General features: G+C 40.6%; 1 protein-coding gene across 2 annotated transcripts in view; it reads left to right on the plus strand.

The window, feature by feature from the left end:
* The first annotated feature begins 1,176 nt into the window (after nt 1–1,176).
* Nucleotides 1,177–23,123, plus strand: part of LOC121862318 — a 144,174-nt gene continuing 122,227 nt past the window's right edge. For both annotated transcript variants that reach the window (XM_042360484.1, XM_042360485.1), the window contains exon 1: nt 1,177–1,639. The gene's annotated coding sequence lies outside the window, so the exon portion shown is untranslated. The remainder of the gene's footprint in view (nt 1,640–23,123) is intronic.

Here is a 23,123-nt window from a genome sequence, read left to right on the forward strand (position 1 = left end):
TTAAGTTTAAATTTACAATATTGGTACATTCGTATATCTGTAATTAAAAGGAATTGTACGATTCTTTATGAATATGGACTGTTTCATGACCATGGTAATATTTACCACAGTGACAAACAATATACTCGTATGTTAGGGAAACAAATTAAGCAATAAATTAATATAAACAGAAAAGATAACAGTAGAGATAGAGATAATATTAAAAGTTATCAGGAGGAGAGATGTAATTTTTACTCAACTGACGAGAATTCTAACTTGAAGAACTGCTTCATGTGTTTCGTAAATGATTCAAACATCATACATGACATAATCACTTAGAGTGAACTTGGGGGGTGAGGGAGTGTTACTGTTGGTGGTGTTGTGGCGAATTCCGAGTTAACAGCTTCTTCGTTATAGTGTCACAAGACTGAGCTTATATACGAGAATTTAATTTGTATCAGCATGCAGTTGAACTGTCCGTGACGTGCAACTGTGATAAAGTAATTATTGTTATTATTACTGCCATTATTGTTGGTGGTGGTTATTATTATCAGTGTTATCATCATTATTATGGTGTTATACTTACTTTATTGTTTTATTACTATCATTTCTATTACTATTTACTATCAGTATTGATGTTACTATAATTATAAATGTTATTGAAATAGAGACAATAGTTTGCAAAGTGTTTTAAGCACCCGACGATCTAAACGAAAGTCTTTCAGAAGACTTGTCTAGGCCTGAAAGTCCGCCTAAATAATTATGGCATGGCTGCAAGTCTCATGATAATACCCCAGAGTTGTAATGGACCTCTAGGGTAGTACTTGGAAGGCGTTAACTCTTTGAATCACAGGGAGGTCTGCCATTCCTGCCATTGTAATAAACGTCATTGTAATAACGATAATTAATGCTTATGCTTACCAATGTTGCACTCACTAGCCACAGCACATGTTGTGTCCGTCTCTCAGGGAGTTGACCCCATTTTGTACCGAGGTTGTATGTTCAGTGCCTATTGTGTCGTCTACCCCGTTACTTCTGACTTCGTGATTAATGACCTCGTTTTATCATTTACTATAACAAACATTGATAGAAAATAGCTAGTTAATGGAAGTAGTGTTGCGAGAGTGGTAATTGACTAGGTGACAACCCTCGTTGGCTCCCCAGCTGTGCCAATAGTGTCTGGCACACCACGCGGCACGCGGTTACTTGCTCACTAGTGTGGTAGCGGTGGTGGCGGCCGCACGACGCTCCTCCAGTAGATTTACCATCTCGAGGGTCTGTTGCACCTGCTGCTAGTGGTGCTGTAGTGGCTGTATCATCATCTGTGCCGCGGCCTCACTCGGCTGTGGCTACAACTGCGTCGAAACCTCGAACAAGGTTTACACGAAAACATTCCCACAGTTAACATGTGTAAACACGGCTCAGTGGACCCTTCAGTAGTTATGTGGTGATGACTCAGGAAGCGGTGGTGACGTACGCCGTGAGTTGGCGAGGCGGTAACTGAGGTGTGGTAAGGTGGTAGTGGTGATGGAAAACAGCTGTGTGGTGAGGCGTACTTCCCGCTGGGTGGTGGTGGTGAGGCTCTTCTATGGGGACGACTTGGATGCCGCCCTCGACTACACCCTCCGCCACACTGGTGGTCTAGCAGTCAAGGACACCGGTGAGTACTACCTTGGCCATCCTGGCTAGGACAGGCTTTATTCTCACTCAGTTGTTGGTAGAAATTGCTTCGTCCTCTCATACATTGTAAGGAAATGTTGCAATAATCAGTTTTCGCCCGGTTCCTCAGGGGTTAGATTAGTTACGTAATTCTTAAGAAGCGCTGCATCATTACGCTTTCCCAGCCAGCTCGCCCAAAGGGGTAGATTAGGTGTAAAGTGTGTACCGTATCTCATGATGTGGAAAGCTTCATCATCGCCCCCACATTTGAGAGGTATACTATGCAACTCCGTGAGGCAGCTGACCCCTGTGTCTGTAAGTTTGGATTAATTAAGGTTAGGGTAGTTTTGTTTATGTTAATGAAGTGAAGTCATAACTTATCCCCAGAAACTACAGCCTTGCCCAGTAATAACACGTGTGTGAAGATAAAACAGACAGAAGGTCTATTTGTTTACAAATCTGTCAATCGCTTGATTGACAATATTTATTTCCAGTTCCAGAATAATCAGAGATACAACTTAAGACACCCGTAGCTACTAAGACCACCCCCCACGCGCTCCTCTCAGTCCCAGACCTCAATAAAATATGGTGGGAAGGTGTGGAACAACTTACCCCCACCCATCCGAGCAAAGACTACGCTCCCTTCCTGTAAATCATCTCTAAAAAATATATCTAATGTCTAAGTATTAATATTTTTGTCATATCTACTTTATATTCCTACCTTTATTGTTCTACCAAAGCAATTATATCAGAAATTGTCATTTATATAGGCAGAAATTACCATTGCAATTATTATTTGCCGACAGGACATAATACTGACAGCTGACCTCTTGTTCCACCTTAATGCAACCCAGATTGTATTGCTTCCCTCCCTTATCATATTATTGTATATCAACCCCACTGTAAATATATATATATACTGAATATACTGAATATACTTATAATAAAAATGTATAAATAAATGAATATAATAAATAAATAACAAAGTGATAACCGTGGTAACATTCTGATATGTTCTTATTAACACCATGCTAAATGTTACATAATACTTCCTTGAGATAAATGTACAGTATATATCAGGTGACTTCAAGAGAGCTCAGGCTCTCAACTGGCTCAGCCATGTTAATATTGTATTATTATCCACTCTGTATCTGTATGTTTTCTGGCTAAATAAGTATTTCAGTATCATCCTTCGCTCGTTCTTATGAAACGTAGTCGTTGTACTTAATGAGAAAGAAATGTATCAACTCTTATGCGTACAATTGTTCGCCTATGACATATTTAAGATTCTATAACGAAAACATATCTAGGTCTTCACGTATAAAATTAAATAAACTAAATAGTGTATGTAAATACAGTGTTTTTGGACACCAGGAATATTCATATATTGACGTTGTATTTAATAAGGTGTATAGCTACCACCCAGATATATCTCGTGTGTTTATAGCCTAGGCTACGTGCTCCTCCTTGTTATCTCACACACTGCCAAGATTCTTCTGCCTGTCATTGCTAACCTCGTTCACACGTCAATGGCTTCGTCCTTAACCCCTCCCCCCCACACCATTCATTCTGATTTACCTATTCCGTCTTTCCCTCCCAGTAACTCACATTAGTTCCCTCTTCTCAGTATTAGATCTCTCGTTTATTCATTACCTCCTTTACGTCCAACATCATCTATCTCTTACGTTCCTTGTCAATCTTTCCATGCTTCACCAGATATGACTTTATCTTAAGACGGTATATTGGTCACAACTTCTAACCTTAACTGTTAACAACTCACCAAATCTAACGTAACGTAAGCTAAACTACCCAACTGAATTAACTGACGTAACGTAACCCTAACCTAAACTAGCATAGCCAAAAAGACTAATTTTAATGAGCGATACGTAACCTAAACTAACGTGTCACAACTTAAATTTTTCAGACTAACATAACGTAACCCAGCTTAATGTAAACTAATATTCAGACCAATGAACCTAGGGAACACAGTACTGTTCTGCCGCTCCCCTCCCCCGACCACCTGATGCTCGCCGCCACCCCTCACATCGTTGGCACTGTCCTGACGTTTAAATATTGGCTCTGGCTGACGGCGTATTGCCACCATCAACCTCTACCCCCCCCCCCCTGCTAAACTCATCATTCCTACCCAGAAATTATTTACACTATTGCATGCATCTATATCTGAAATGGAAATTACCAATCTGTCAGGATAATTATGTTATTTAGATTTAGAAATGTATTCTATGATTTAGATTGTTATTTTTAGTACTAGTACAGCATTAAGTATTAAGAACAGGAGAACTATACTAACCTGATTTATTCATCCATAAGTTAGTTAGACTAGGTTAGGTTAGGTTAGTTTACCATTCAACCGTCAAAATATTGATCTGTAACCTGTACAGATACCGTATTAGTGCTTGTACAATAACCCTGGGCTCAGGTACAACGTGTGTATGTTTGTCTTGGCTTTACAACATCTCTGTCATTATAGAATTCTTAGAACAGTCATGACTTGATACAGGGACACCGAAGCTGAAGTGCTTTTGTTGGGCGAAGATTTGTTAATGTACTTTGTCCTATCTTATATCTGTTAATATATGGCATTCTGTTGTGCTGGTTTATAAAGGCACAATAACTTGATTGTTTGCTCCAACATGGGACTCATTCATCGGGAATATACCTGAAACAGGTTTTATCACATTTGTAAAGATTGTCCTGGAGAGTTATTTAATCAATCTTTAGGATCACCGGAAGATTAGGCACCCTGGTATATTGCGCCTGATGATTACAAATGTTAACCTCACCTCACTTATCTAGCCTAGTCAAACCTAACCTAACTTAAAACATGCTGGGATGCCTAATCGTCACGCGATCTCAAAGATTGGTTAGATAATAGTCCAAAATTTTGGTAATTTTCAAAAGTTGTTGTGCAGTGTAAAAACTGACCCACGTGTATGTTTAAAGACCCTGGTCGCTGAAGTACCTAAATACCTTAAGATAAAGAAAACATCAGCAAAATGCAAAGGTAATTTTATGTCAGTGATTGTTGTCATTTATTACTGAACTGATACATTACTGGTAACCAAGCTTATACCTTATTAACTTCATTGTAATATTGACGGAGAAGTTTGGTTAGGTTAGGTGGCTTTTAATAAGTTCAATTCAGGATTGGTACGATAATTTTTTTAGTTTGTGTGTAATAATATTAATAATAATTAACGGTTTATTGAAAAAGTTTTGCAGCCCGAAGGCTGAAAATATACATTAGACAAAAATGACTTATTACATACAAAGACATGGGGTAGGTGGGTCGTTTAACAATAGCTTTCATTACTGAAAGGAGAAGGAACATGAATTGAACATACAAATTATTAGAGTTTGCAGTTGATGGCCCGGGCTGGTCTCTTGCCATACTGTGTGAGGTCACGTAGGCCACGTGGTTCAGTAACTCGTCCATGGGTGTTGATATGAAGGACCTCACGTGGTCACGGAGACACCGGGTGTTGTGGTGTTCACGTGGTGCAGTAACTCGTCCATAGGTGTTGATATGAAGGACCTCACGTGGTCATGGAGACATCGGGTGCTGTAGTGTTCACGTGGTATAGTGACTCGTCCTCGGGTGTTAATATGAAGGACCTCACGTGGTCATGAGACACCGTGTGGTGTGGGGTGGTGTCACAGTACCTCACTCTCTGGTAGGTGGTGTTGTGTTAACTCGGCCCACTGTTGTTCCCAGGGTGGACTGATTAACACCGCCTGGTCAGAGGATGGTAGTTGGTTCCCAGGGGTGCTTATCTCACTGGTGGATCACTGCTCTCGCTGGTACTGTCTAGTGCTGAATTCACTAGCTTAAACACTGTTCAACATTGATCCCACTTCTTTCCGAAACGAAATTTTCACTTTTGATTATGTTGAAATCCCGGTGGTGAAGATAGATCGGGGAGAGGGACTTGGGGAATGGGCCAACATGGCCCAAGGGGGGCAACTGCGTAGCAGGAGCAGTGCCTGAAAGGTTTTGACGGTGGTCAAGGATGTAGTGTGTGTGTGTGTGTGTGCTAACCTCTCTCCCCAGAGAAGATAAGGTTGTGCTGACATATGTCAGGGAATCACAGGGAGAACGGAGTAGGCAAGTGTAATCCCAACAGCCTACTCCTCAGTAAGTGTGCTGCACACAACCTTACCATCACCAACACCTTGTTTAGGCAGAGAAAGAGATCGCCGAGATGTTCTCATCATCCAAGCCATGCGTGGCTCAGACCACTGTGATGCAGATCAACAGCTCATCAGATCCAAGCTCTCACTTCACGTCGCCCCAAAACAGCAAAGACAACATGCCTCCAGAAGATGTTTTAACACTAAGCATCTGGAGGATCCAACGGTAGCACATGCTTTCAGATAGCAGCTTGACAAAACCCGCAGAGACCCTTGGCCAGATCGAAAGAATACACCAGGACTGGTTTGATGAAAATGACCCGGAAATCAACGTAGTCGTCGATGTTAAATGTGCTGCTATAAGTGACTGGCAAAACAACCCTCAATCCCACTCTTAAAAGACGCCTCCATCATCAATATTTGAAAGAACAAGGGAGAGTCCTCCTAAACAGACTTCTTCCTGAGGCAGAAAACTTTCTCTCAGATTCTCAATGTGGCTTTTGACCATCACGTGGCACCACTGACATGATCTTTGCTGCCCGCCAGTTACAGGACAAGTGCAGAGAACAGCGTCATGACCTGTACATGGCCTTCATCGACCTTACCAAACCTTTGACTTGGTCAACAGGGAAGCCCTTTGGCGGACCCTCAGCTGTTTTGGCTGCTCACCAAAATTCATCGCCATTGTAAGGCAACTCCACGATGGAACGAACGGCAGTGCCCTGTACAATGGCACCCAGTCTGAGTTCTTCCCCATCCAAACGGGGGTAAAACAAGGATGTGTACTGGCACCAATTCTCTTTTCCATTTTCTTGGCTGCCTTCCTTACTCGTGTCAGTGCCAATTTAGCCGGCAGGGTGGACATCCAGTACCGGATGAAAGGACTTCAACATAAGACGACTCCAGACAGGAACAAAGGTCTCGCCAGCTTCCATTACTGAACTTCAGTATACAGACGACCTCACCCTCGTCGCTCACACAGAACGCGACCTACAGGAGTTAGCCCGACTGCATACCGAGGCAGACAAGCGCCAACGCCGGAAAGACGATGCCGCCCCCCCACCGCTAGATGTAGCCACACACACGTACATCTGTTGACTGCCCTGCCAGTACCGTATCGGCCTCTAGTCACCTCAGAGCCAACGAAGGGAGACATCCTAAATAACTCATATCATTGCATCATAACTGATAATTGTTATACTCGATTCCGAGTCACAGCAAAGTATTTGTAGAGACATTAATAGTGTGTTTTTGGTACCAAAGGTCAGTGTCGTGCCAAGTATAATAAGGGGACCCTAAACACTGTTAACGGGGTCACCTTACAAGTTCAAAGTTGGCATGTCACTGATTTTGACACACACACACACACACACACACACACACACACACACACGAGACTCCAAGAACAGTATTGTATCAACTACAAGCGGCTCAGTTGACCCATAAAAACAATTACTGTACTGTGTTGATTATTAATTGACAGGGATCTCATCTTAGTCATTTCATTGTTTTTAGTGTATTGTATATATAAATAGGGTTGACGGTGAACCTTTCTTATAACCCCCGAAAAAAAAAGTTATATATATATATATATTTCATGTAAATCCACAATGAAAACGTGGATAAGATAAATCTTAATAAAATCACACGGGAAAATGGAAACAACGGAGCACCTTAGCTTTCGTCTTTATTCAAGACATCAGAGCAAGATATATATATATATATGTATATATATATATATATATATATATATATATATATATATATATATATATATATATATATATATATATATATATATATAAGCTACGTGAGATGTACTGTAATTTAATGGATTTAATGAGGTCAATAGAGAGATGCCAGGCGCAGTTCAGTGAGTGAACGACAAGCCTAGTGCATTTACAGTGTCGCTGTGTGTTGACTAGAACAAATGCCTATTGGGCCGACAAGCCGAGCCCATTATCAGTTACTTCTCTCGTCCCCACCTTCTTCTTCCTCCTCCCAACTTCTTCCAAGAATTCCTCCAATTAAATTATCTTACACCTCTCAAAATTCTTACCTCACCAACCAGCCATTTACATCAACATAGTTTCTTGGACGTATACTTCAGTCACCATCCATTCCTTCTAGATTTTACAAATGGTATTTTTATGGATTTTTAGTTATTGTGATAAGACAGACTTATTCAGTAACGTCTTCCTTGAAATATAATTAATGGACGCAGGTGTACTGTACTTCTTAGTGTCACTTAAGTAAGTTCTAAATATAAAATAATCAATACCATCTTGTCACCCGAGGTGTTGGCTCGTCCACAGTAAAATGTTAAATGTTTTGAAAAAGCTGACGTGTCGGTACAACGTGAGAACATTTTTAGGTAACTCATATTCTTGATGAAATCGTCAGCGTAGGATGCGAGTTACCCAGTATCTTAAATATTATAAACTTAAATGTCATTGTTGTGATATTGTTTTGTGAACAATATAACCCGTTATTAAACATGCTGTTGTCTTTTGTAAACTAATGTGATGCAATTAAACAAATCCTACTTGTAGCTTCATATGGTGAATCAGACGTCACGTGCAAAGGAGTTTAAATGCACCGGCCTGTGTGTGTGTGTCGTGTCTGAGTGTTCCAGCAACAGGGACACGGGTACAAGACCTGCATTCTGTTTTAGGTATCACGTGGTTATAGGGGCGTGTATAGGTAGATGGTGCTGTAGGAACACTCGCCAGCGCTCGCATTTTATGACCGAGAGGAGACGGCGCGTGCATTGGATTCTGCCAGATCCTCAGAGGTGAAGTAGGTGTGGGCGTGTGTGTGTGTAGGTGAGATTACACTGATCCCAATGTTCTTAAGTTATATTTATTTACCCAGTATTGTTTTACGTTAGTCTATATGTTTTAAGATGGTAAGATGGTATTAGAATATCATATGTGTAAAATATACTGTCCAGCCTCTCAACATAACCATGTCCATATGTGAATTTGATTTTCATCCACAGGTGTACAGTCACTCACTCCAAAAGGTATCTTTACAAGGGGTCTGATGAGTTCCAAAATGAACACTGCGGTTTCTGTTGTCTCGGTAGGGTTGTCAAAATACTTCGTCGGTTGTGTCATTCTCACACAAAATCGTAAAGATACCTTTTGGAGTGACTGTACATCGTTTTTAGTATGTTATTCATCACTTCATATTTAAGTCGTTATTTTATCCCCAGTCTAAACATAACTTCACTCGTGAGATACACCAAGCATAGGTGGTGACGTGATCACCTCAGAAATAGTAAACACTGCAAGAGTAGGTCAGGCGAGAAGCTATTTAATTCCCTTGGTCGCTGCGTCCTCTCGTTCACTCCCTCTCGATGCCCAGATTGTGTTTGCGGCAGAACAGTTCACCAGATGTTTGTTTATAGTCGCTCAGGTATACAGTACGTTAAACAATGGGAAAACGTTACGACTTACAGCAAAGAAATCATGGTTCTCTCCTTTATTTCTGTTATCAGTTATTTTAACCTCGAGGATAATAGACAGACAAACTTGATGGTAGACAGGCAGGTTATTTTAAACGGTTGTGTTGTATTTATGTTCTTGCCAGCGACAGTTCTTAATGCCTCAGAAACTGTCAGGTCGACTTAAAACATAATATCGTTGGAGTTTACAAAGATTTGGTTTATGTTTTATGGCAATAGTCCCAGTTAGATTTTGTTTTTCCATCAGAATGAGCTGACTGAGCTGTTGTAACGGTTTGGTCTCTCTCTCTCTCTCTCTCTCTCTCTCTCTCTCTCTCTCTCTCTCTCTCTCTCTCTCTCTCTCTCTCTCTCTCTCTTATAACTAGTCACAGATATGCTTGAGTAGTCACATAAAAGTTCGTGGATGAGGAGCAGATATTTGTACAGTATTTAGTATAAGAGGCAGGTGAGCACATCACTGATGATGGCCACTTGTTTAAATCTCCCAGAGAAATAGACGATTGTCCTAGCAATATATATTAAACAAAGTATTTGCAACCATCGGATTGAAAGTAAAAAAAGAAAAAAATGAATTGAATTGCAATAAGCGACGGTTGAGAGTGTCTTCAGAAACCCAGCACAGTCCCAGTTCACTTGTTTTGATCACGCGATGTATGCTCTGCCGCCAAGAAACACTATTTTGGCAGTTTCTCAAGAGCTGTGCAAGGTGAAGGACAACGACTGTTAGGGTCAGCCAGCGTCTCCACTACGGTAGATTGCTACTTTTTTACGAACAAATAAAAAGTAGTAAAGTAAATATAATTCTAGACAAAATAATACAAATCTTAGGTTTTCACTTAATGTTTTGGTGATTACTTTTGTCCGAAGGTAAAGTTTGGTAAATTGTGGGGATTAGTTTAATTATGGTGGGCAGGTTAGACCTTCATACCAATGAACTGTTGGATATATCGTCAACAGAGCCGGAACCCACAAGAAAACTGACAGTAGATGGTAATGCATAAAATGAATCACAATGTCGGTGCTTTATATGGGCGAGTCTATCTTAAGGCCAGGAGTAGTGTTTCCTAGTTACAGTATGATGGGTGTTCTTATTCTGCGCTGACCAGAGACTCATACTAGCCTTCTCAGTTATGTGTGTGGCCACGATATAAGTGGATAAGAACTCCTTCCGAGAATATTGCTTCACTAGAACGTCGAGCGATTTTGACACCACACTAACACACACACACACACACACCACACCAACACACCACACCACACACCACACTAACACACACACACACACCACACCAACACACCACACCACACACCATACTAACACACACACACACACACCAGCCTTTTTGCTTCATTTCCTAAAGGTACAGAGCACAAGTCACCGGGTCTCTTTTAGGGCAGCTTGTGCTTCAAAGGAAAAAGATGGAGCTCGGTGCAGGACAGGGTGTTGACTTCACGAACTGACTCTGGTGACTTGAAACACTTAACCTCACCGAGTGCAATACCCTCTCCCCTTCTTACGGATTACGACAAAGTTAATGTTCTTTTTATATAAACCGTAACCAGTTCTGAGTTATACAGCATTAGTTATTTTCTTTGCTAATATTGAGTTTTTCTTCAGCAGTTATGTTTAGTGATTAACTGAAGGGTCTGTAAATAAGGGTTAGCTTTACAAGGTATGTCTTCTTTGACCTCATTACCTGTATTATTGCTGCTACTGTTTTTGTTGATTTAGTTAATTTATTATAATTGTGTATTTGGTGAATTATTATTATTACTAACTTCTATATCTTTATCATAAACGCTACAAGTCGTTATTTTTGCGAATCTTACCTTTCATAGGTATGTAATATTTAATCACTTGAAGATTAGATACCTCAGCTTATTTCGTCATTTTAATCACGTTAACCTAACATTACGGTGTTTAATCATTAGGTGAAATAACTTGGGGCTAATCATCATGTGATCTGTAATTTTTATTCACCTTAAATATGTTTTAACATTCACACTTAACGAATCATTGACCGCTTAAAAATAACCTGATTAGCATCTCTTGTACTGCACCATGTTGTACAGAAATCTGATGGCTGTGTTATCTGATTGGCTTGTGACTTAGTAATGTAATCCTCCTTAGTACCGGTACCACTTAATATTATCACTGAAGGGAAACATTGGCAACAGGTCGTAAGGTGAGTCATTCCTAACCTAATTAGATCATATGAAGATTAGCCCCACACCTTGTTCCACCTGAGGACTAAGCACCTTAACGCTAGCTTGACCTACCTTAGCCACTGGGATATCGATCGATAGACTTTTAGCCAGGGAAAAAAATGGCGAATAAGAGCTGGCGGGCCTTTATCTCCCAGTGGGCTGTTGTGTGATGGAGTTAACGTCCGTGCGAGGGATGGTGTGATGGTCCTGGCAGCAGCAGTGGGTGGTGGTGTGCAGACGACCTGACGTGCCCTTCAAAAGGTCGTCTCTAAGGTGTTCAACAAGCTACCATGGGTTTGAGCAGGTAGAGACTGGATTGGTGGTTGTGGTAGTGGGATTAAGAATTGTGATGCTGGTAGTAGGGATAATTGTGGTGATGGTGGTGGTAGTGGTAGTAATAGTAGTAGTAGATAGTTGTGGTGGTTGTGGGGGTAGGAATAATTGTGTGATGGTGGTGGTGTGAAAGATGGGATTGTTGGGAAGGGGTGTAGTACCTCCCTCCCTCCCTCCCTCCCCTCCCCTCCTCCTCCTCCCTCCCCTCCCCTCCTCCCTCCCCTCCTCCTCCCCCTCCCCTCCCCTCCTCCCCTCCTCCTCCTCCTCCCCTCCCCCTCCTTCCTCTTTCCTGGCTAGTTATGCCTGAACGCGTGATGCTCCGGCTGACTCCACCCTCACCTACCCCTTCCACCCATCCACCCATCCACCCACCACTGTCTCCACCCATCCACCCACCTGTCACCTACCTCTTCCACCCACTCACTCCCTGTCGCCACCCTCACTTGCCGTCAACCCGCCCTCACCCACTTAAAAACTACATTCAGTCGTAGTTTAAACCAGCTATCACCCACCTGTTCATTATCGTGTACTGGTGGACATGGTGATGGTGGTAGTGGTGATGGTGGTAGTAGTGGTGATGGTGGTAGTGGTGATGGTGGTAGTGGTGATGGTGGTAGTAGTGGTGATGGTGGTAGTGGTGATAGTGGTAGTGGGAGTATTGGGTGGTATGTTGTGTGGCTGTTTATGGTGTGTTGATGACGTCATAGTCCTGTGACGTCACGAGACCGAGATGATGGAATGAGAGGAGGAGGAGGAGATGGAAGGAGGGAAAGAAGAGGATGAAGAAAGGATCAAAGGGAAGGTAGAAGAAGCGTAGAAAAGAGGGAAAATATAATAAAAGCTCCGAGAAAGAGAAATGGGAGGGGTGTAGGAGAGAGAAGTGAGAGGAATAGGGTAGGAGGAAGAAGTAGGTGACGGGGGTAAGTGAGAGAAATGGGGGGGTAGAGGCGTCATCTTTATCTCACTTAGCATCATAACAGCATCAACAACGAGGACATATAACGCAAGAATATCCGAGAATCTTGCTCCTGTAAACACACACATCTGAGCGATAGGGAAATACTGTACTTGGTCAGTGTATGGTGAGGCGGCATCGTGTGGTGAATGGTGGTGGTGAAGGAGATAGTAGGCTAATGATAGAGGTGGTGATGGTGGTAGTAGTGATACAGGTGATGGTGGTAGTAGTGATTATGGTGGTGGTAGTGGCAGAGATGGTTGTCTTGGTGGATGGTTAAGTCTGCCCAACCTGAACACACCGCCAGCTTGATCCGTGACTTCACGTGGCTGCCTCGAATGTACACCTCACCATATCCCGGCAATTTTTAGCGACACTGTTGTACTCTGCCAGGTGCCACGCCCTTACAGTCTAGCCCGGGGTGATGTAACTAAACTTATTAAGACCTAAACTAAACATTATGATGTAATAATAACTGAAGATTTCATGTATAACTTCCTGTGAGGTCAGCTGATACGCCTCATTGAAGACTAAAAATAACACTTTTTACTGTACCCTAGGAGGCAATGTGACCGGCACTGCACTCGACTGCCCTCACTTCCTCAAATGTAAAGTAAGGTACACATTCACATTTGGGTTAATAATTGGATATGACCCGGGCGTGAACAAAGGGTATTTAAGTTCGTTGACGAGTGCTGTATCCACTCAGCCGCCGCACCGTTTATCTTATCACAGTAACGTGGTGGCAAGTACAGTATTGTCACAAATGGCCGACCGTGATTGTTTTCTCTACGGTTCCTCTTATAAATGTTAGTCAGAAAGGACGTGGAGAGGAATGCAATAATGTGATCACGTGAAGATTAGACCCAGTTTATTTCACTTGAATATTAACTTACCCTTAGACATACTTAACCTAACCTAATCTATCATAACTTATTTTAACGCAACGCTAACCTAAGGTAACACAACCTAACCTAACCTAATCTAAGCTTACCTCCAAGTAGCGTTAGGGTGGTGGTTGTTGTTATAATGAATGTTGTTACTGCGCTTCAACAACGGAAGTCTTTAAGCGCGTGACAAGGTTAGTAATACATTAATCCAACAACATTGAATAATTATGAGATAGAACTGATTTTAAGCGGTGGTTAACCTTTAGGTGAAATAAACTTGAAGGGGGGCTGATCTTCAGGTGATCCCAGTTATATGCAGAGAGTGGGGGAGTTCAGACCCGTTACGGCTTACTGTCTTCCTTAAGGGACGATCAGTGCAAACATCAGGAGATTTTGTCAGTGTCCAGAAGAAAAGGCCTTACGTTGTGCCATTATTGCACTGTACACTTACACTTAACCTCCACTTCTTACTCTTGTCTCTTGGTCACTCACAAAAAATCCTGTCGCCTCTCCTCCTGAACCACGAACCCCAGGATCCAGATTCGTGAATCCAAAGCATTATGTTAGTGAAACAGCAAGACAGGACTTTTGTGGGTGAATGACTGCACTGTACCTCTCACTGAGTTTATACAGTACACCAGTCACTGTTATTGTTGTTATTATTATTATTAATATGGTTATTATTATCATTGTTATTATAATTATTAATATGGTTATTATTATTGTTATTATTATTATTATTATTATTATTATTATTATTATTATTATCATCATCATTGTTATTATTATTATCATCATTATTATTATTAGTAGTAGTAGCAAGCGGAATCATTGCACATAGTGAATTGTATAAACATGGCAGGTGAGGCACATGACATTGTTATGAGCACCCTCTAGTGTCCAGAATGTGAACCGAGCATTGTGGGGTGATATAAATTATCAGCACTTGACAACCGGCACCACTTCACGTATACGCGCAACTGTGAATGGGGCTTAGAGGGTGTGTCTGGTGGGGTGCCCAAGACCGACCAGAAGAGCGTGGGTTCGAATCCTCGCTGCTGTGACGCCTCGCACAGCCCCACACGAGGAACTGAGTGAGAGCGCCACTTGGTATAAGTGGGAGAGGACATCGACTAGATGACCGCCTGCTTCTTATTATTATTGTACTTACCATTTTATTGTTATTGTTACTACAGTATAAGGAGACAACGGTTTTATATGACGTATATTATTATTATTGTTGATATTATTTTATTTGTATTATTATTATTGTTATTGCTACTATAAGGAAACAACTGCATTATCTTTATCATTATTAGTTGTTGTAGTATTATTATTTATTATTATTATTATTATTATTATTATTATTATTATTATTATTATTATTATTATTATTATTGTACACATGGCAAGTTTTCACAAAGTTGAAGCACTTAACTGTGTCACTCTCATAAGCACTGAAGCACAACATATGGGCCCAGATTCTCAAAGGTTCCCATGATGAATATTTCTAGTAACTGAAGACGTAAAAATTCACTTAACTCGCTAACTGAAACCAAGACAGAAACTAAAGGAGTGAATTGAATTGGATGAGTCGAAACAGTTTATTTAGCCAGAAAAACACAGATACAGAGTGGATAATAATAATATTACCACGGTTATCACTTCAATATTTATTTGTTATTTATTAATTTTTTTCGTTAATTTTTGTATTTATATTATAAGAATATACATAAATTACAGTGGAATTGAAAAACATGGGTTGTACAGCAATAAGGTTGAACAAGAGGACAGAGCTGTCAGGATTACTGTATGTCTCGTTGGCAATTATGTTTATTGCAATGGTAATTACTTATTTATTTACATGATAATTTCCGATAAAACGGTTTTGATGGTACAATAAAAGCAGGTACTGTAAATATAGTAAGTGTTACAAGAAATATTAATACTTCGACAATAGATATTTTTTAAGAGATGATTTAAAGGAAGGGAGCGTAGTCTTTGCTCGGATGTGTGGGGGTAAGTTGTTCCAAGTTGTTCCACTCCACACCATGATATTTTATGGAGGTCTGGGACTGAGAGGAGCGCATGGGGGGTGGTCTTAGTAGCTCTGGGTGCCTTAAGTTGTATCTCTGATTATTCCGGAACTGGAAATAATTATTGTCAAGCAAGTAATTGATAGACTTGTAAACAAAGAGGGCACAGCAGTAGGTGTTAATATCTTCGAAATTTAAAAATTTCAATGTAGCAAATTGTTCGTTTGTGTGATCTGTTTTTTTTTTCAAGTAGGTCATTGTCCGTACAACTCTCTTTTGTGCAGTAACCAGAGATTGTTTTTTGAAGAGCCAGAGGCCCCCATAGCGTGTGACAGTGTATCAGGTGTTGGTAAACAAGATCATGATAGAGTTCTTTCATTGCTGTGAGAGTGAGTGACTGTCGGGTGTGATACATGATACCGCACTGTTTATTGATTTTACTGTGAATGGCTTGTATGTGGTTTCTCCAGTTAAGTTTCTCATCAACAATAACTCCGAGGAATTTAGTATTTTGTTGGCGTTTGAGGACTATATTACCAAGGTACAGGGGGTCCAAGTCTGGGGGTAAATTTTTCCTTCTGTGAAAGATCGTGTAGTGGGTTTTCTCAAGGTTTAAGGTCAGTTTATTACGTATTACCCAGGTCCCGACTTTAGTTAATTCAGTGTCCATAGTTCTCATCAAGGAATGGAGGTCTGAGTTGCTGGCATAGAGATTACTATCGTCTGCAAATAAGTTGTATTTTATGAGTGAGCTGGCATGGACTATATCGTTTATGTACAACAAAAACAGTACTGGACCGAGAATGAAACCTTGGGGGACTCCATACAAGATTGGCGAGGAGTCAGATTGGTGGTTATTATAGCAGACATACTGCAACCTGTTGGACAGATATGAGGTAAACCAATTGTGGGACAGGCCCCGAACGCCGTAATGTTCAATCTTTGAAAGGAGGATGGTATGGTCGACAGTATCGAAGGCTTTAGAGAGGTCCAAGAATATACCGACTGTGAACTGACTGTCATCAAAGGAATTTAAGATGTCATTAGTAAAGGATAGCAGAGCACTCTCAGTCGACCTTCTAGCTCTAAATCCAAACTGGGAGTCTATAAAGATGTTATTGGCATTGTAGAAGGAATTTAGTCTATTACATGCTAGCTTTTCCAGTATCTTACTCAAGGCTGGGAGGACTGATATGGGGCGGTAATTCTTGAAGAGACCTTTGTCCCCAGATTTTTTATATGCCGGGTGGACTTTAGCAATTTTCAGTTTATCAGGAAAGACACCACTAGTGAAGGAGGAGTTACAAATGTGGAGGAGAACAGGTAGTAATAAGTGGGCCACTTTCTTAATGATGCTCATTGGTATATTGTCTTCGCCTGCTGCTGCATCTTTGGGCACTTTATGATGGCCAGTAATTCATCTGCTGTGACAGGGGGATAAGAATAGCTCATTTTGCTGTCTGTTTTGCAGGTAGGCTCTAAATTCCTCATGGTGATCAGGGATGCTTTCTGCAAGATTTTTGCCAACATTAATAAAATATTCATTGAAGTGGTTGGCAATGGGGGAGGGTTCCGTTACAACTGAATCATTTATCATAAAAGCTGAGTGGGCGGCCTAAGGCTGAGTGTTCCTGTTCTGAATAGAATTTGTGACATTCCAGGTTTTCTTACTGTCGCCTGATGCTGACTGGAGCTTATTTGTATAATAGTTACGTTTGGCATTTCTAACAGCTTGAGTTACTCTATTTATGATACTTCGGTAAGCATCACCGAAAGTTATGGGTCGTTTTGCAAATTTCCTTTGGAGTTTGTGTTTTTCCTTTATCATTATCTTAATTTCGCTTGTGATATAGGGTTTGGAAATGGATACAGTTTTCACTGACTTAGTCTTGAGCGGGAAGCATTTATCAAAGCAAGCATTGAAGATGTAAGAGAAATTACAGCTGTTCGCGTTAGGGTTGTTGGAGGCATAGACAAGATCCCAGTTAGCATTCATTAGGTTGTTTTCAAAAAGGAGTAAGTTGTCGGTGCAGTAGTCTCTGCATTGTATTGAGACTCTACTAGACCTTTCAGGTCTTGTGGCTGTTTTATACATGGCAAAAACTTGGAAGTGATCTGAGATATTGTTATAAATAATTCCACTTGCAAGATTGTTAGGAGTGTTGTTAGTCCAGATGTGATCTATCACAGTGGCAGAGGTGGCAGTTACTCTAGTGGGTTTGGTTATATTGTTGAAGAAGAACTTAGAATGACAGGTAGCAAGAAGGTCTAATACTGAGGTGTCGGTTTCTGATTTTAATAGATCACGGTTGAAATCTCCTGTAATGTAGCAACGTTTCCTCTTTGAACTTATGATAGTGATAAGCTCTGAAATTTATCAAGAAAATTTCTTACATTAGTGTGGGGTCTTCTGTAGATTACTCCTACTGGGATATTTCGTGTATCGTAACGTAATTCAGTGAAAACACTCTCCATATACTCCTCCTGAACCTTTAAATCATCCCTTACAGACGTGTTATACTTGATATCAACATATACTGTAGGTCGACACCACCATTGTGCCGTGACGTGTTGACGCAGTGTCTATTATAATTAGGAATGTTATACAAATGTTCAATATCGTTAGTGAGTTTGGTCTCACAACACGAACTTCCAAAAAGATACAAAAGTTATACTGAAAATGCCTTAACTAGATACGTTCACTTAGCACCAGTTAGGAGACAAAATTGCACTGTAACTTGACCTTACCCCGTCCACTACGGGGACTTTTAATATTTTATTTAGTTAGCCAGACGATTTTATTCAGCTCAGAGGCGACACCGTACACAAGGGGTTAGTAGGCTATCTCCACTAACTAGCTACGTTCACTTAACACCAGTTAGTAGAGAAAATTATGTTAACTACCTTAAGTAGCTACGTTTACTTAACAGTAAAGAGAGAAGGTTAACATATACATATGAATAGTGACAGTGAACATAACGTAGGTTGGTGGCAGCAGTAGGTGGTGACGCCTCAATGGACTATTTTCTAACATCTCATTGCTATCGGAGTTCAGGGTGGTGCACATGGTAAGGCGCGCCAGCACCATTCTGAGGGACCAGGGTTCGATCCCACGGTCCTCGTGACGCCTTGCACGGCTCCCAAGCGAGGAACTAGGTGGAAGATTCTCTCCACCCGGGGAAGTGGAGTGGTTCGTCATAGGTTCTGATGGTTGCGGAGAAAACGGCCGCAACCTTCAGGAGTTACGGCGGACTGCTTCCCTTCTTGCCCCCACACCATTATGTTATTAGTATTATTATTATTATTATTGTTATTATTTTATCCGACTATCTGAAACTATATTATTTAAGCCACACGTAACATACTGTATATCGCCGCCCACTTGTTTCTCTGGTTCCTCCGCCTGTTAGGTGTTATGGGTCACTTGAAGATTATGAAACACCCTGACACTACTAGATTGGGTTAGCTAGATGAGGTTAGTGATAGGTTAGGTGGGGTTATGTTAGCGTTAGATGGGACTAGGTTATGTTATGTTAGGTTATGTTAGCGTTAAATGGGACTAGGTTAGCGTTAGGCAGGGTTAGGATAGCGTTAAGATGGTGAATGTTACGATGAAATAAGGCGATCCACAGTTATCGTACATACGAGGTGCAGACTGTACACTTGATTGAGTTAGTTAAATCGATAACAGTTGTTATATTGTCTCATCTACAAGATCGTTGACCTGAGTATTTCTTGCAAATTGAAAATGAAATACTTTATTGACCATAAAACTATTACATCAAAAGGACAGGGTAGTACACTACTCCCACCCTCACCTTTGCCATCCCCTTCTGGGGCTTACAAAAAGTTATAAATGTTATTACAATACAAAAATTATTTTTACAGAAATGAAATAATTAATCTTGACAAAACACTATCCTACATTAAAAGAACAGATACTGTAATCTTTTACATTTTATACATTCTCTCTTAGGAGGTAACACATACTGTATGTGCTGTCGTAAGGATTCGAACCCTCACATGTAAAGCCTGGAGATAACACAATGAGAACGTCCTGTTCTCCAGTCATCCACACTGACGGGCTCGCGATCAGAAAGAGGGAAGGAATACTGCCAGTTTCTCGCCGGACAAAATCCCACCACCGTTATAATAATGTGGACAGTACCCCACTATCTCAAATGTTGGGTATGGCTACACTGCAGTGGGGAAGGGGAGGTAATGGTGTAAGTTTGGCAGCACACTGCGGCCCGGGTGCACGATGTCAACAAACACATGAGCAATTGAGCGTCAACAAGTGTGCTTTAAATATAGCGTGACGTCATGCTCAGGCCACCACGGCCAGCACCGGCAGGTCACGTACCCACCGTGTATATAGACTCACACATGCACGCCATTCAGAAGTATAAAATCTATACTCTTGGAACATATTTACGTGTAATGTAAATGTACAGTAATGAGTGACGGTATCAGAACTTAGTGTCTAAGTTGGATCCGAATATAAAGTTAATATACTTTATATAATATGTTACACACACACACACACGCATACACAATGTTCATTACTTCCTTTACACCCACAGATGTTCATTACTACACACAAGAAACGCCGGATATCATGTAGAAAGTGACCTCCATCTGGGAGTGTGAAGGAAGGTATGTCAACAAACATGGCGGCGGCCGGAGGGAAAACGTTTGTTAATTGACATTTGTTTGGGAGTGACAAAAAGAAAACGGGACAGAGGTACATGTACTTTAATTAATGTAGACTATAAACGACCGGCTGAGGACCCGAACATCAAATGAAAAAAATTTCCGTCGCAGATTCTCAAAATTTTCCTCAACCTTTCTTTATCGTAATTTATGAATAAACAACAGGTATCGTAATTATGGTAGAGTCTCAGATGACTTTTGGCGTCATTTGTCGGCTTTGTTCAGTACGGTAACTAACAGGATCTTAGTTACAGGGAGAAAACTAATGTACTACTACTACTACTACTACAACTACTACTACTATTTTTTTTCTTGGCCTCCAGCCTCCTCCAATATCCACACCTTCGCCGCCATTTTATTACCTTAAAATTGAATATCCTAATACATAAGTAGCTACCCTAGCTGTGTTGAGTTAGTTGAGCCGCAGATCTATGCGGCATTCAGTGACTGTTGCCTCATAGTCAATATCTGCGACCGTACTACTACTACTACTTACATCGCCTGTACTCAACCTACTAATTTTACTACTTCTACATCTATTATTATTATTATTATTATTATTATTATTATTATTATTATTATTATTATTATTACTGCAAATAATAATAATTATCAGGTAGGATTGATAAGTGGTGTTATAATGACAGTCATCCCATGATAAGTAATGTGGCCAGTATGATGACGGTATGATAACTAATGAGACTTTTATGATAACTAATCAGACCAGTATGATGACTAATGTGACCAGTATGATATTAATGAAACCTGTATCGATAACCCATGATGTATCATACCTCGTGATGTGATAACATGGTCATCCAGGGTTACAGGCTCGTTAGGATGATGAAACTGACAATCGGACAAACTAGTGACAGCTAATGCCTTGGCTAACGTGGTTCACCTTGATGCCAGGGTCACCTTCGCCTGGGCTGGCGTTCGTCACCCCCGCCTTGTGCTCGACATACAGAGAGGGTGTTGCTGACGTGGTAGTGTTGGATGTTGGAGAAGTACCGCGAACATGACCGCTGGTGCCTCTTTAGTTAATTAATTCGTCGAGCTGTTTTGGAAGAAGTCGACACTATCCTAACCTAACCTAACTTGTCTAATCTAATCTAACCAAAATTACACATACACACACACACACACACACACACACACACACACACATACTAGGGGAGCCAGCCGTCAGGACGGTTGCCAACTTGGGTATTTCGTAACATAATTTATGAGATGCTCCACAGGTGATGTACAGTAGTTACGTCAAGAGGATGTTGTAGTGTTGGTTAGTTTAGGTTAGACCGAAGTTTTATAAATGGGGTGAACATGAAACAATATTTAGAGACCCTTAGATATTTACATACATACAGTACATACATACATACATACATACATACATACATACATACAGATAGGTAGCTACATGCATGGATGTGAATATATACATGCATACTTTTCCTATACTTACATACATACATACAGATCCATATATGAACTGATATATAATGGGTCAGGTCAGGTCAGGAGGTATTAAATTTTCACTGGATTGACCCCCAAGAGTCATGAAATGTACAGTACGTGTTCTTGTACAGGTGTTTTTAAATGTTTGGGTCACGGGGTCAATATGAAGGTCACCAAAATATTTCACTACAAAACTTCTTGGTGATAGAGATAGGTGACTTCTTTACATGAGAGAGAGAGAGAGAGAGAGAGAGAGAGAGAGAGAGAGAGAGAGAGAGAGAGAGAACTGCATTGGTTGAGATAAATGACAGACATACAGAGATTGAAATGACGGACAGAGAGACACAGGAAAAGAGAGATAGAAAAGGAAAAGGAAGGAGGGGAGGAGGGAGGAGGGGGTTATCATCAAGTAATAAAGCCAAGAATTCGGTGGTAAATTTTGCACCTGAAGCCATTGTCATGTACTATACTGTACGAGATTCGAACCCGTGTCCCTGAGCTACCAAACCTGACTCCACAACCTTCATAACCACGTGCCACGGATGCCATCAGTGTCTGACAACTAGTGGCCTGTGTGATAATATATTGCCTAGGTTAATGCTGAGTTTAGAGAGAGAGAGAGAGAGAGTGAGAACTGTAGCTTTATTGAGAGAAAGAGAGAGAGTGAACTGTAGCTTTATTGAGAGAAAGAGAGAGAGTGAGAGCTGTAGCTTTATTGAGAGAAAGAGAGAGAGAGCTATCTATCTATCTATCTATCTATGGAGTACTTGAATGGTAGGCTAGTCGGCAACCAAACTTATTCCATCTGATCATTAAACACCTTAAAGCTACTTGGGGGGGTATTAGGGTGTTTAATCATCAGGTAAAATTAGCCTGTGGGTTTAATCTTCGGTGATCCAGAGATAAATAGATAGATGGATAGATACGTAGATAGATAGATACATAGATAGATAGATACATAGATAGATAGATAGATACATAGATAGATAGATAGATACATAGATAGATAGATAGATAGATAGATACATAGATAGATACGTAGATAGATAGATACATAGATAGATATTCTTTTAATTTATGACAGATCAATTTCTTCCTATTTCTAACTTTTTTTTTTTTTAAATTACAAGATATTTAAGGTACATAGTTCTGATTTCATTTCGTAAAACATGAACCATTAATTAACGTGTTGTGTGAAGGTGTTACTTGTATAAAAATGTGACGAAATAATATGAAATGTAATTTTTTTTATTCTTGTTCACAGGTAAGTT

The sequence above is a fragment of the Homarus americanus genome, unplaced genomic scaffold, assembly GCF_018991925.1.
Source record: "Homarus americanus isolate GMGI-L3 unplaced genomic scaffold, GMGI_Hamer_2.0 scaffold31037, whole genome shotgun sequence".
Classification (NCBI taxonomy): domain Eukaryota; kingdom Metazoa; phylum Arthropoda; class Malacostraca; order Decapoda; family Nephropidae; genus Homarus; species Homarus americanus.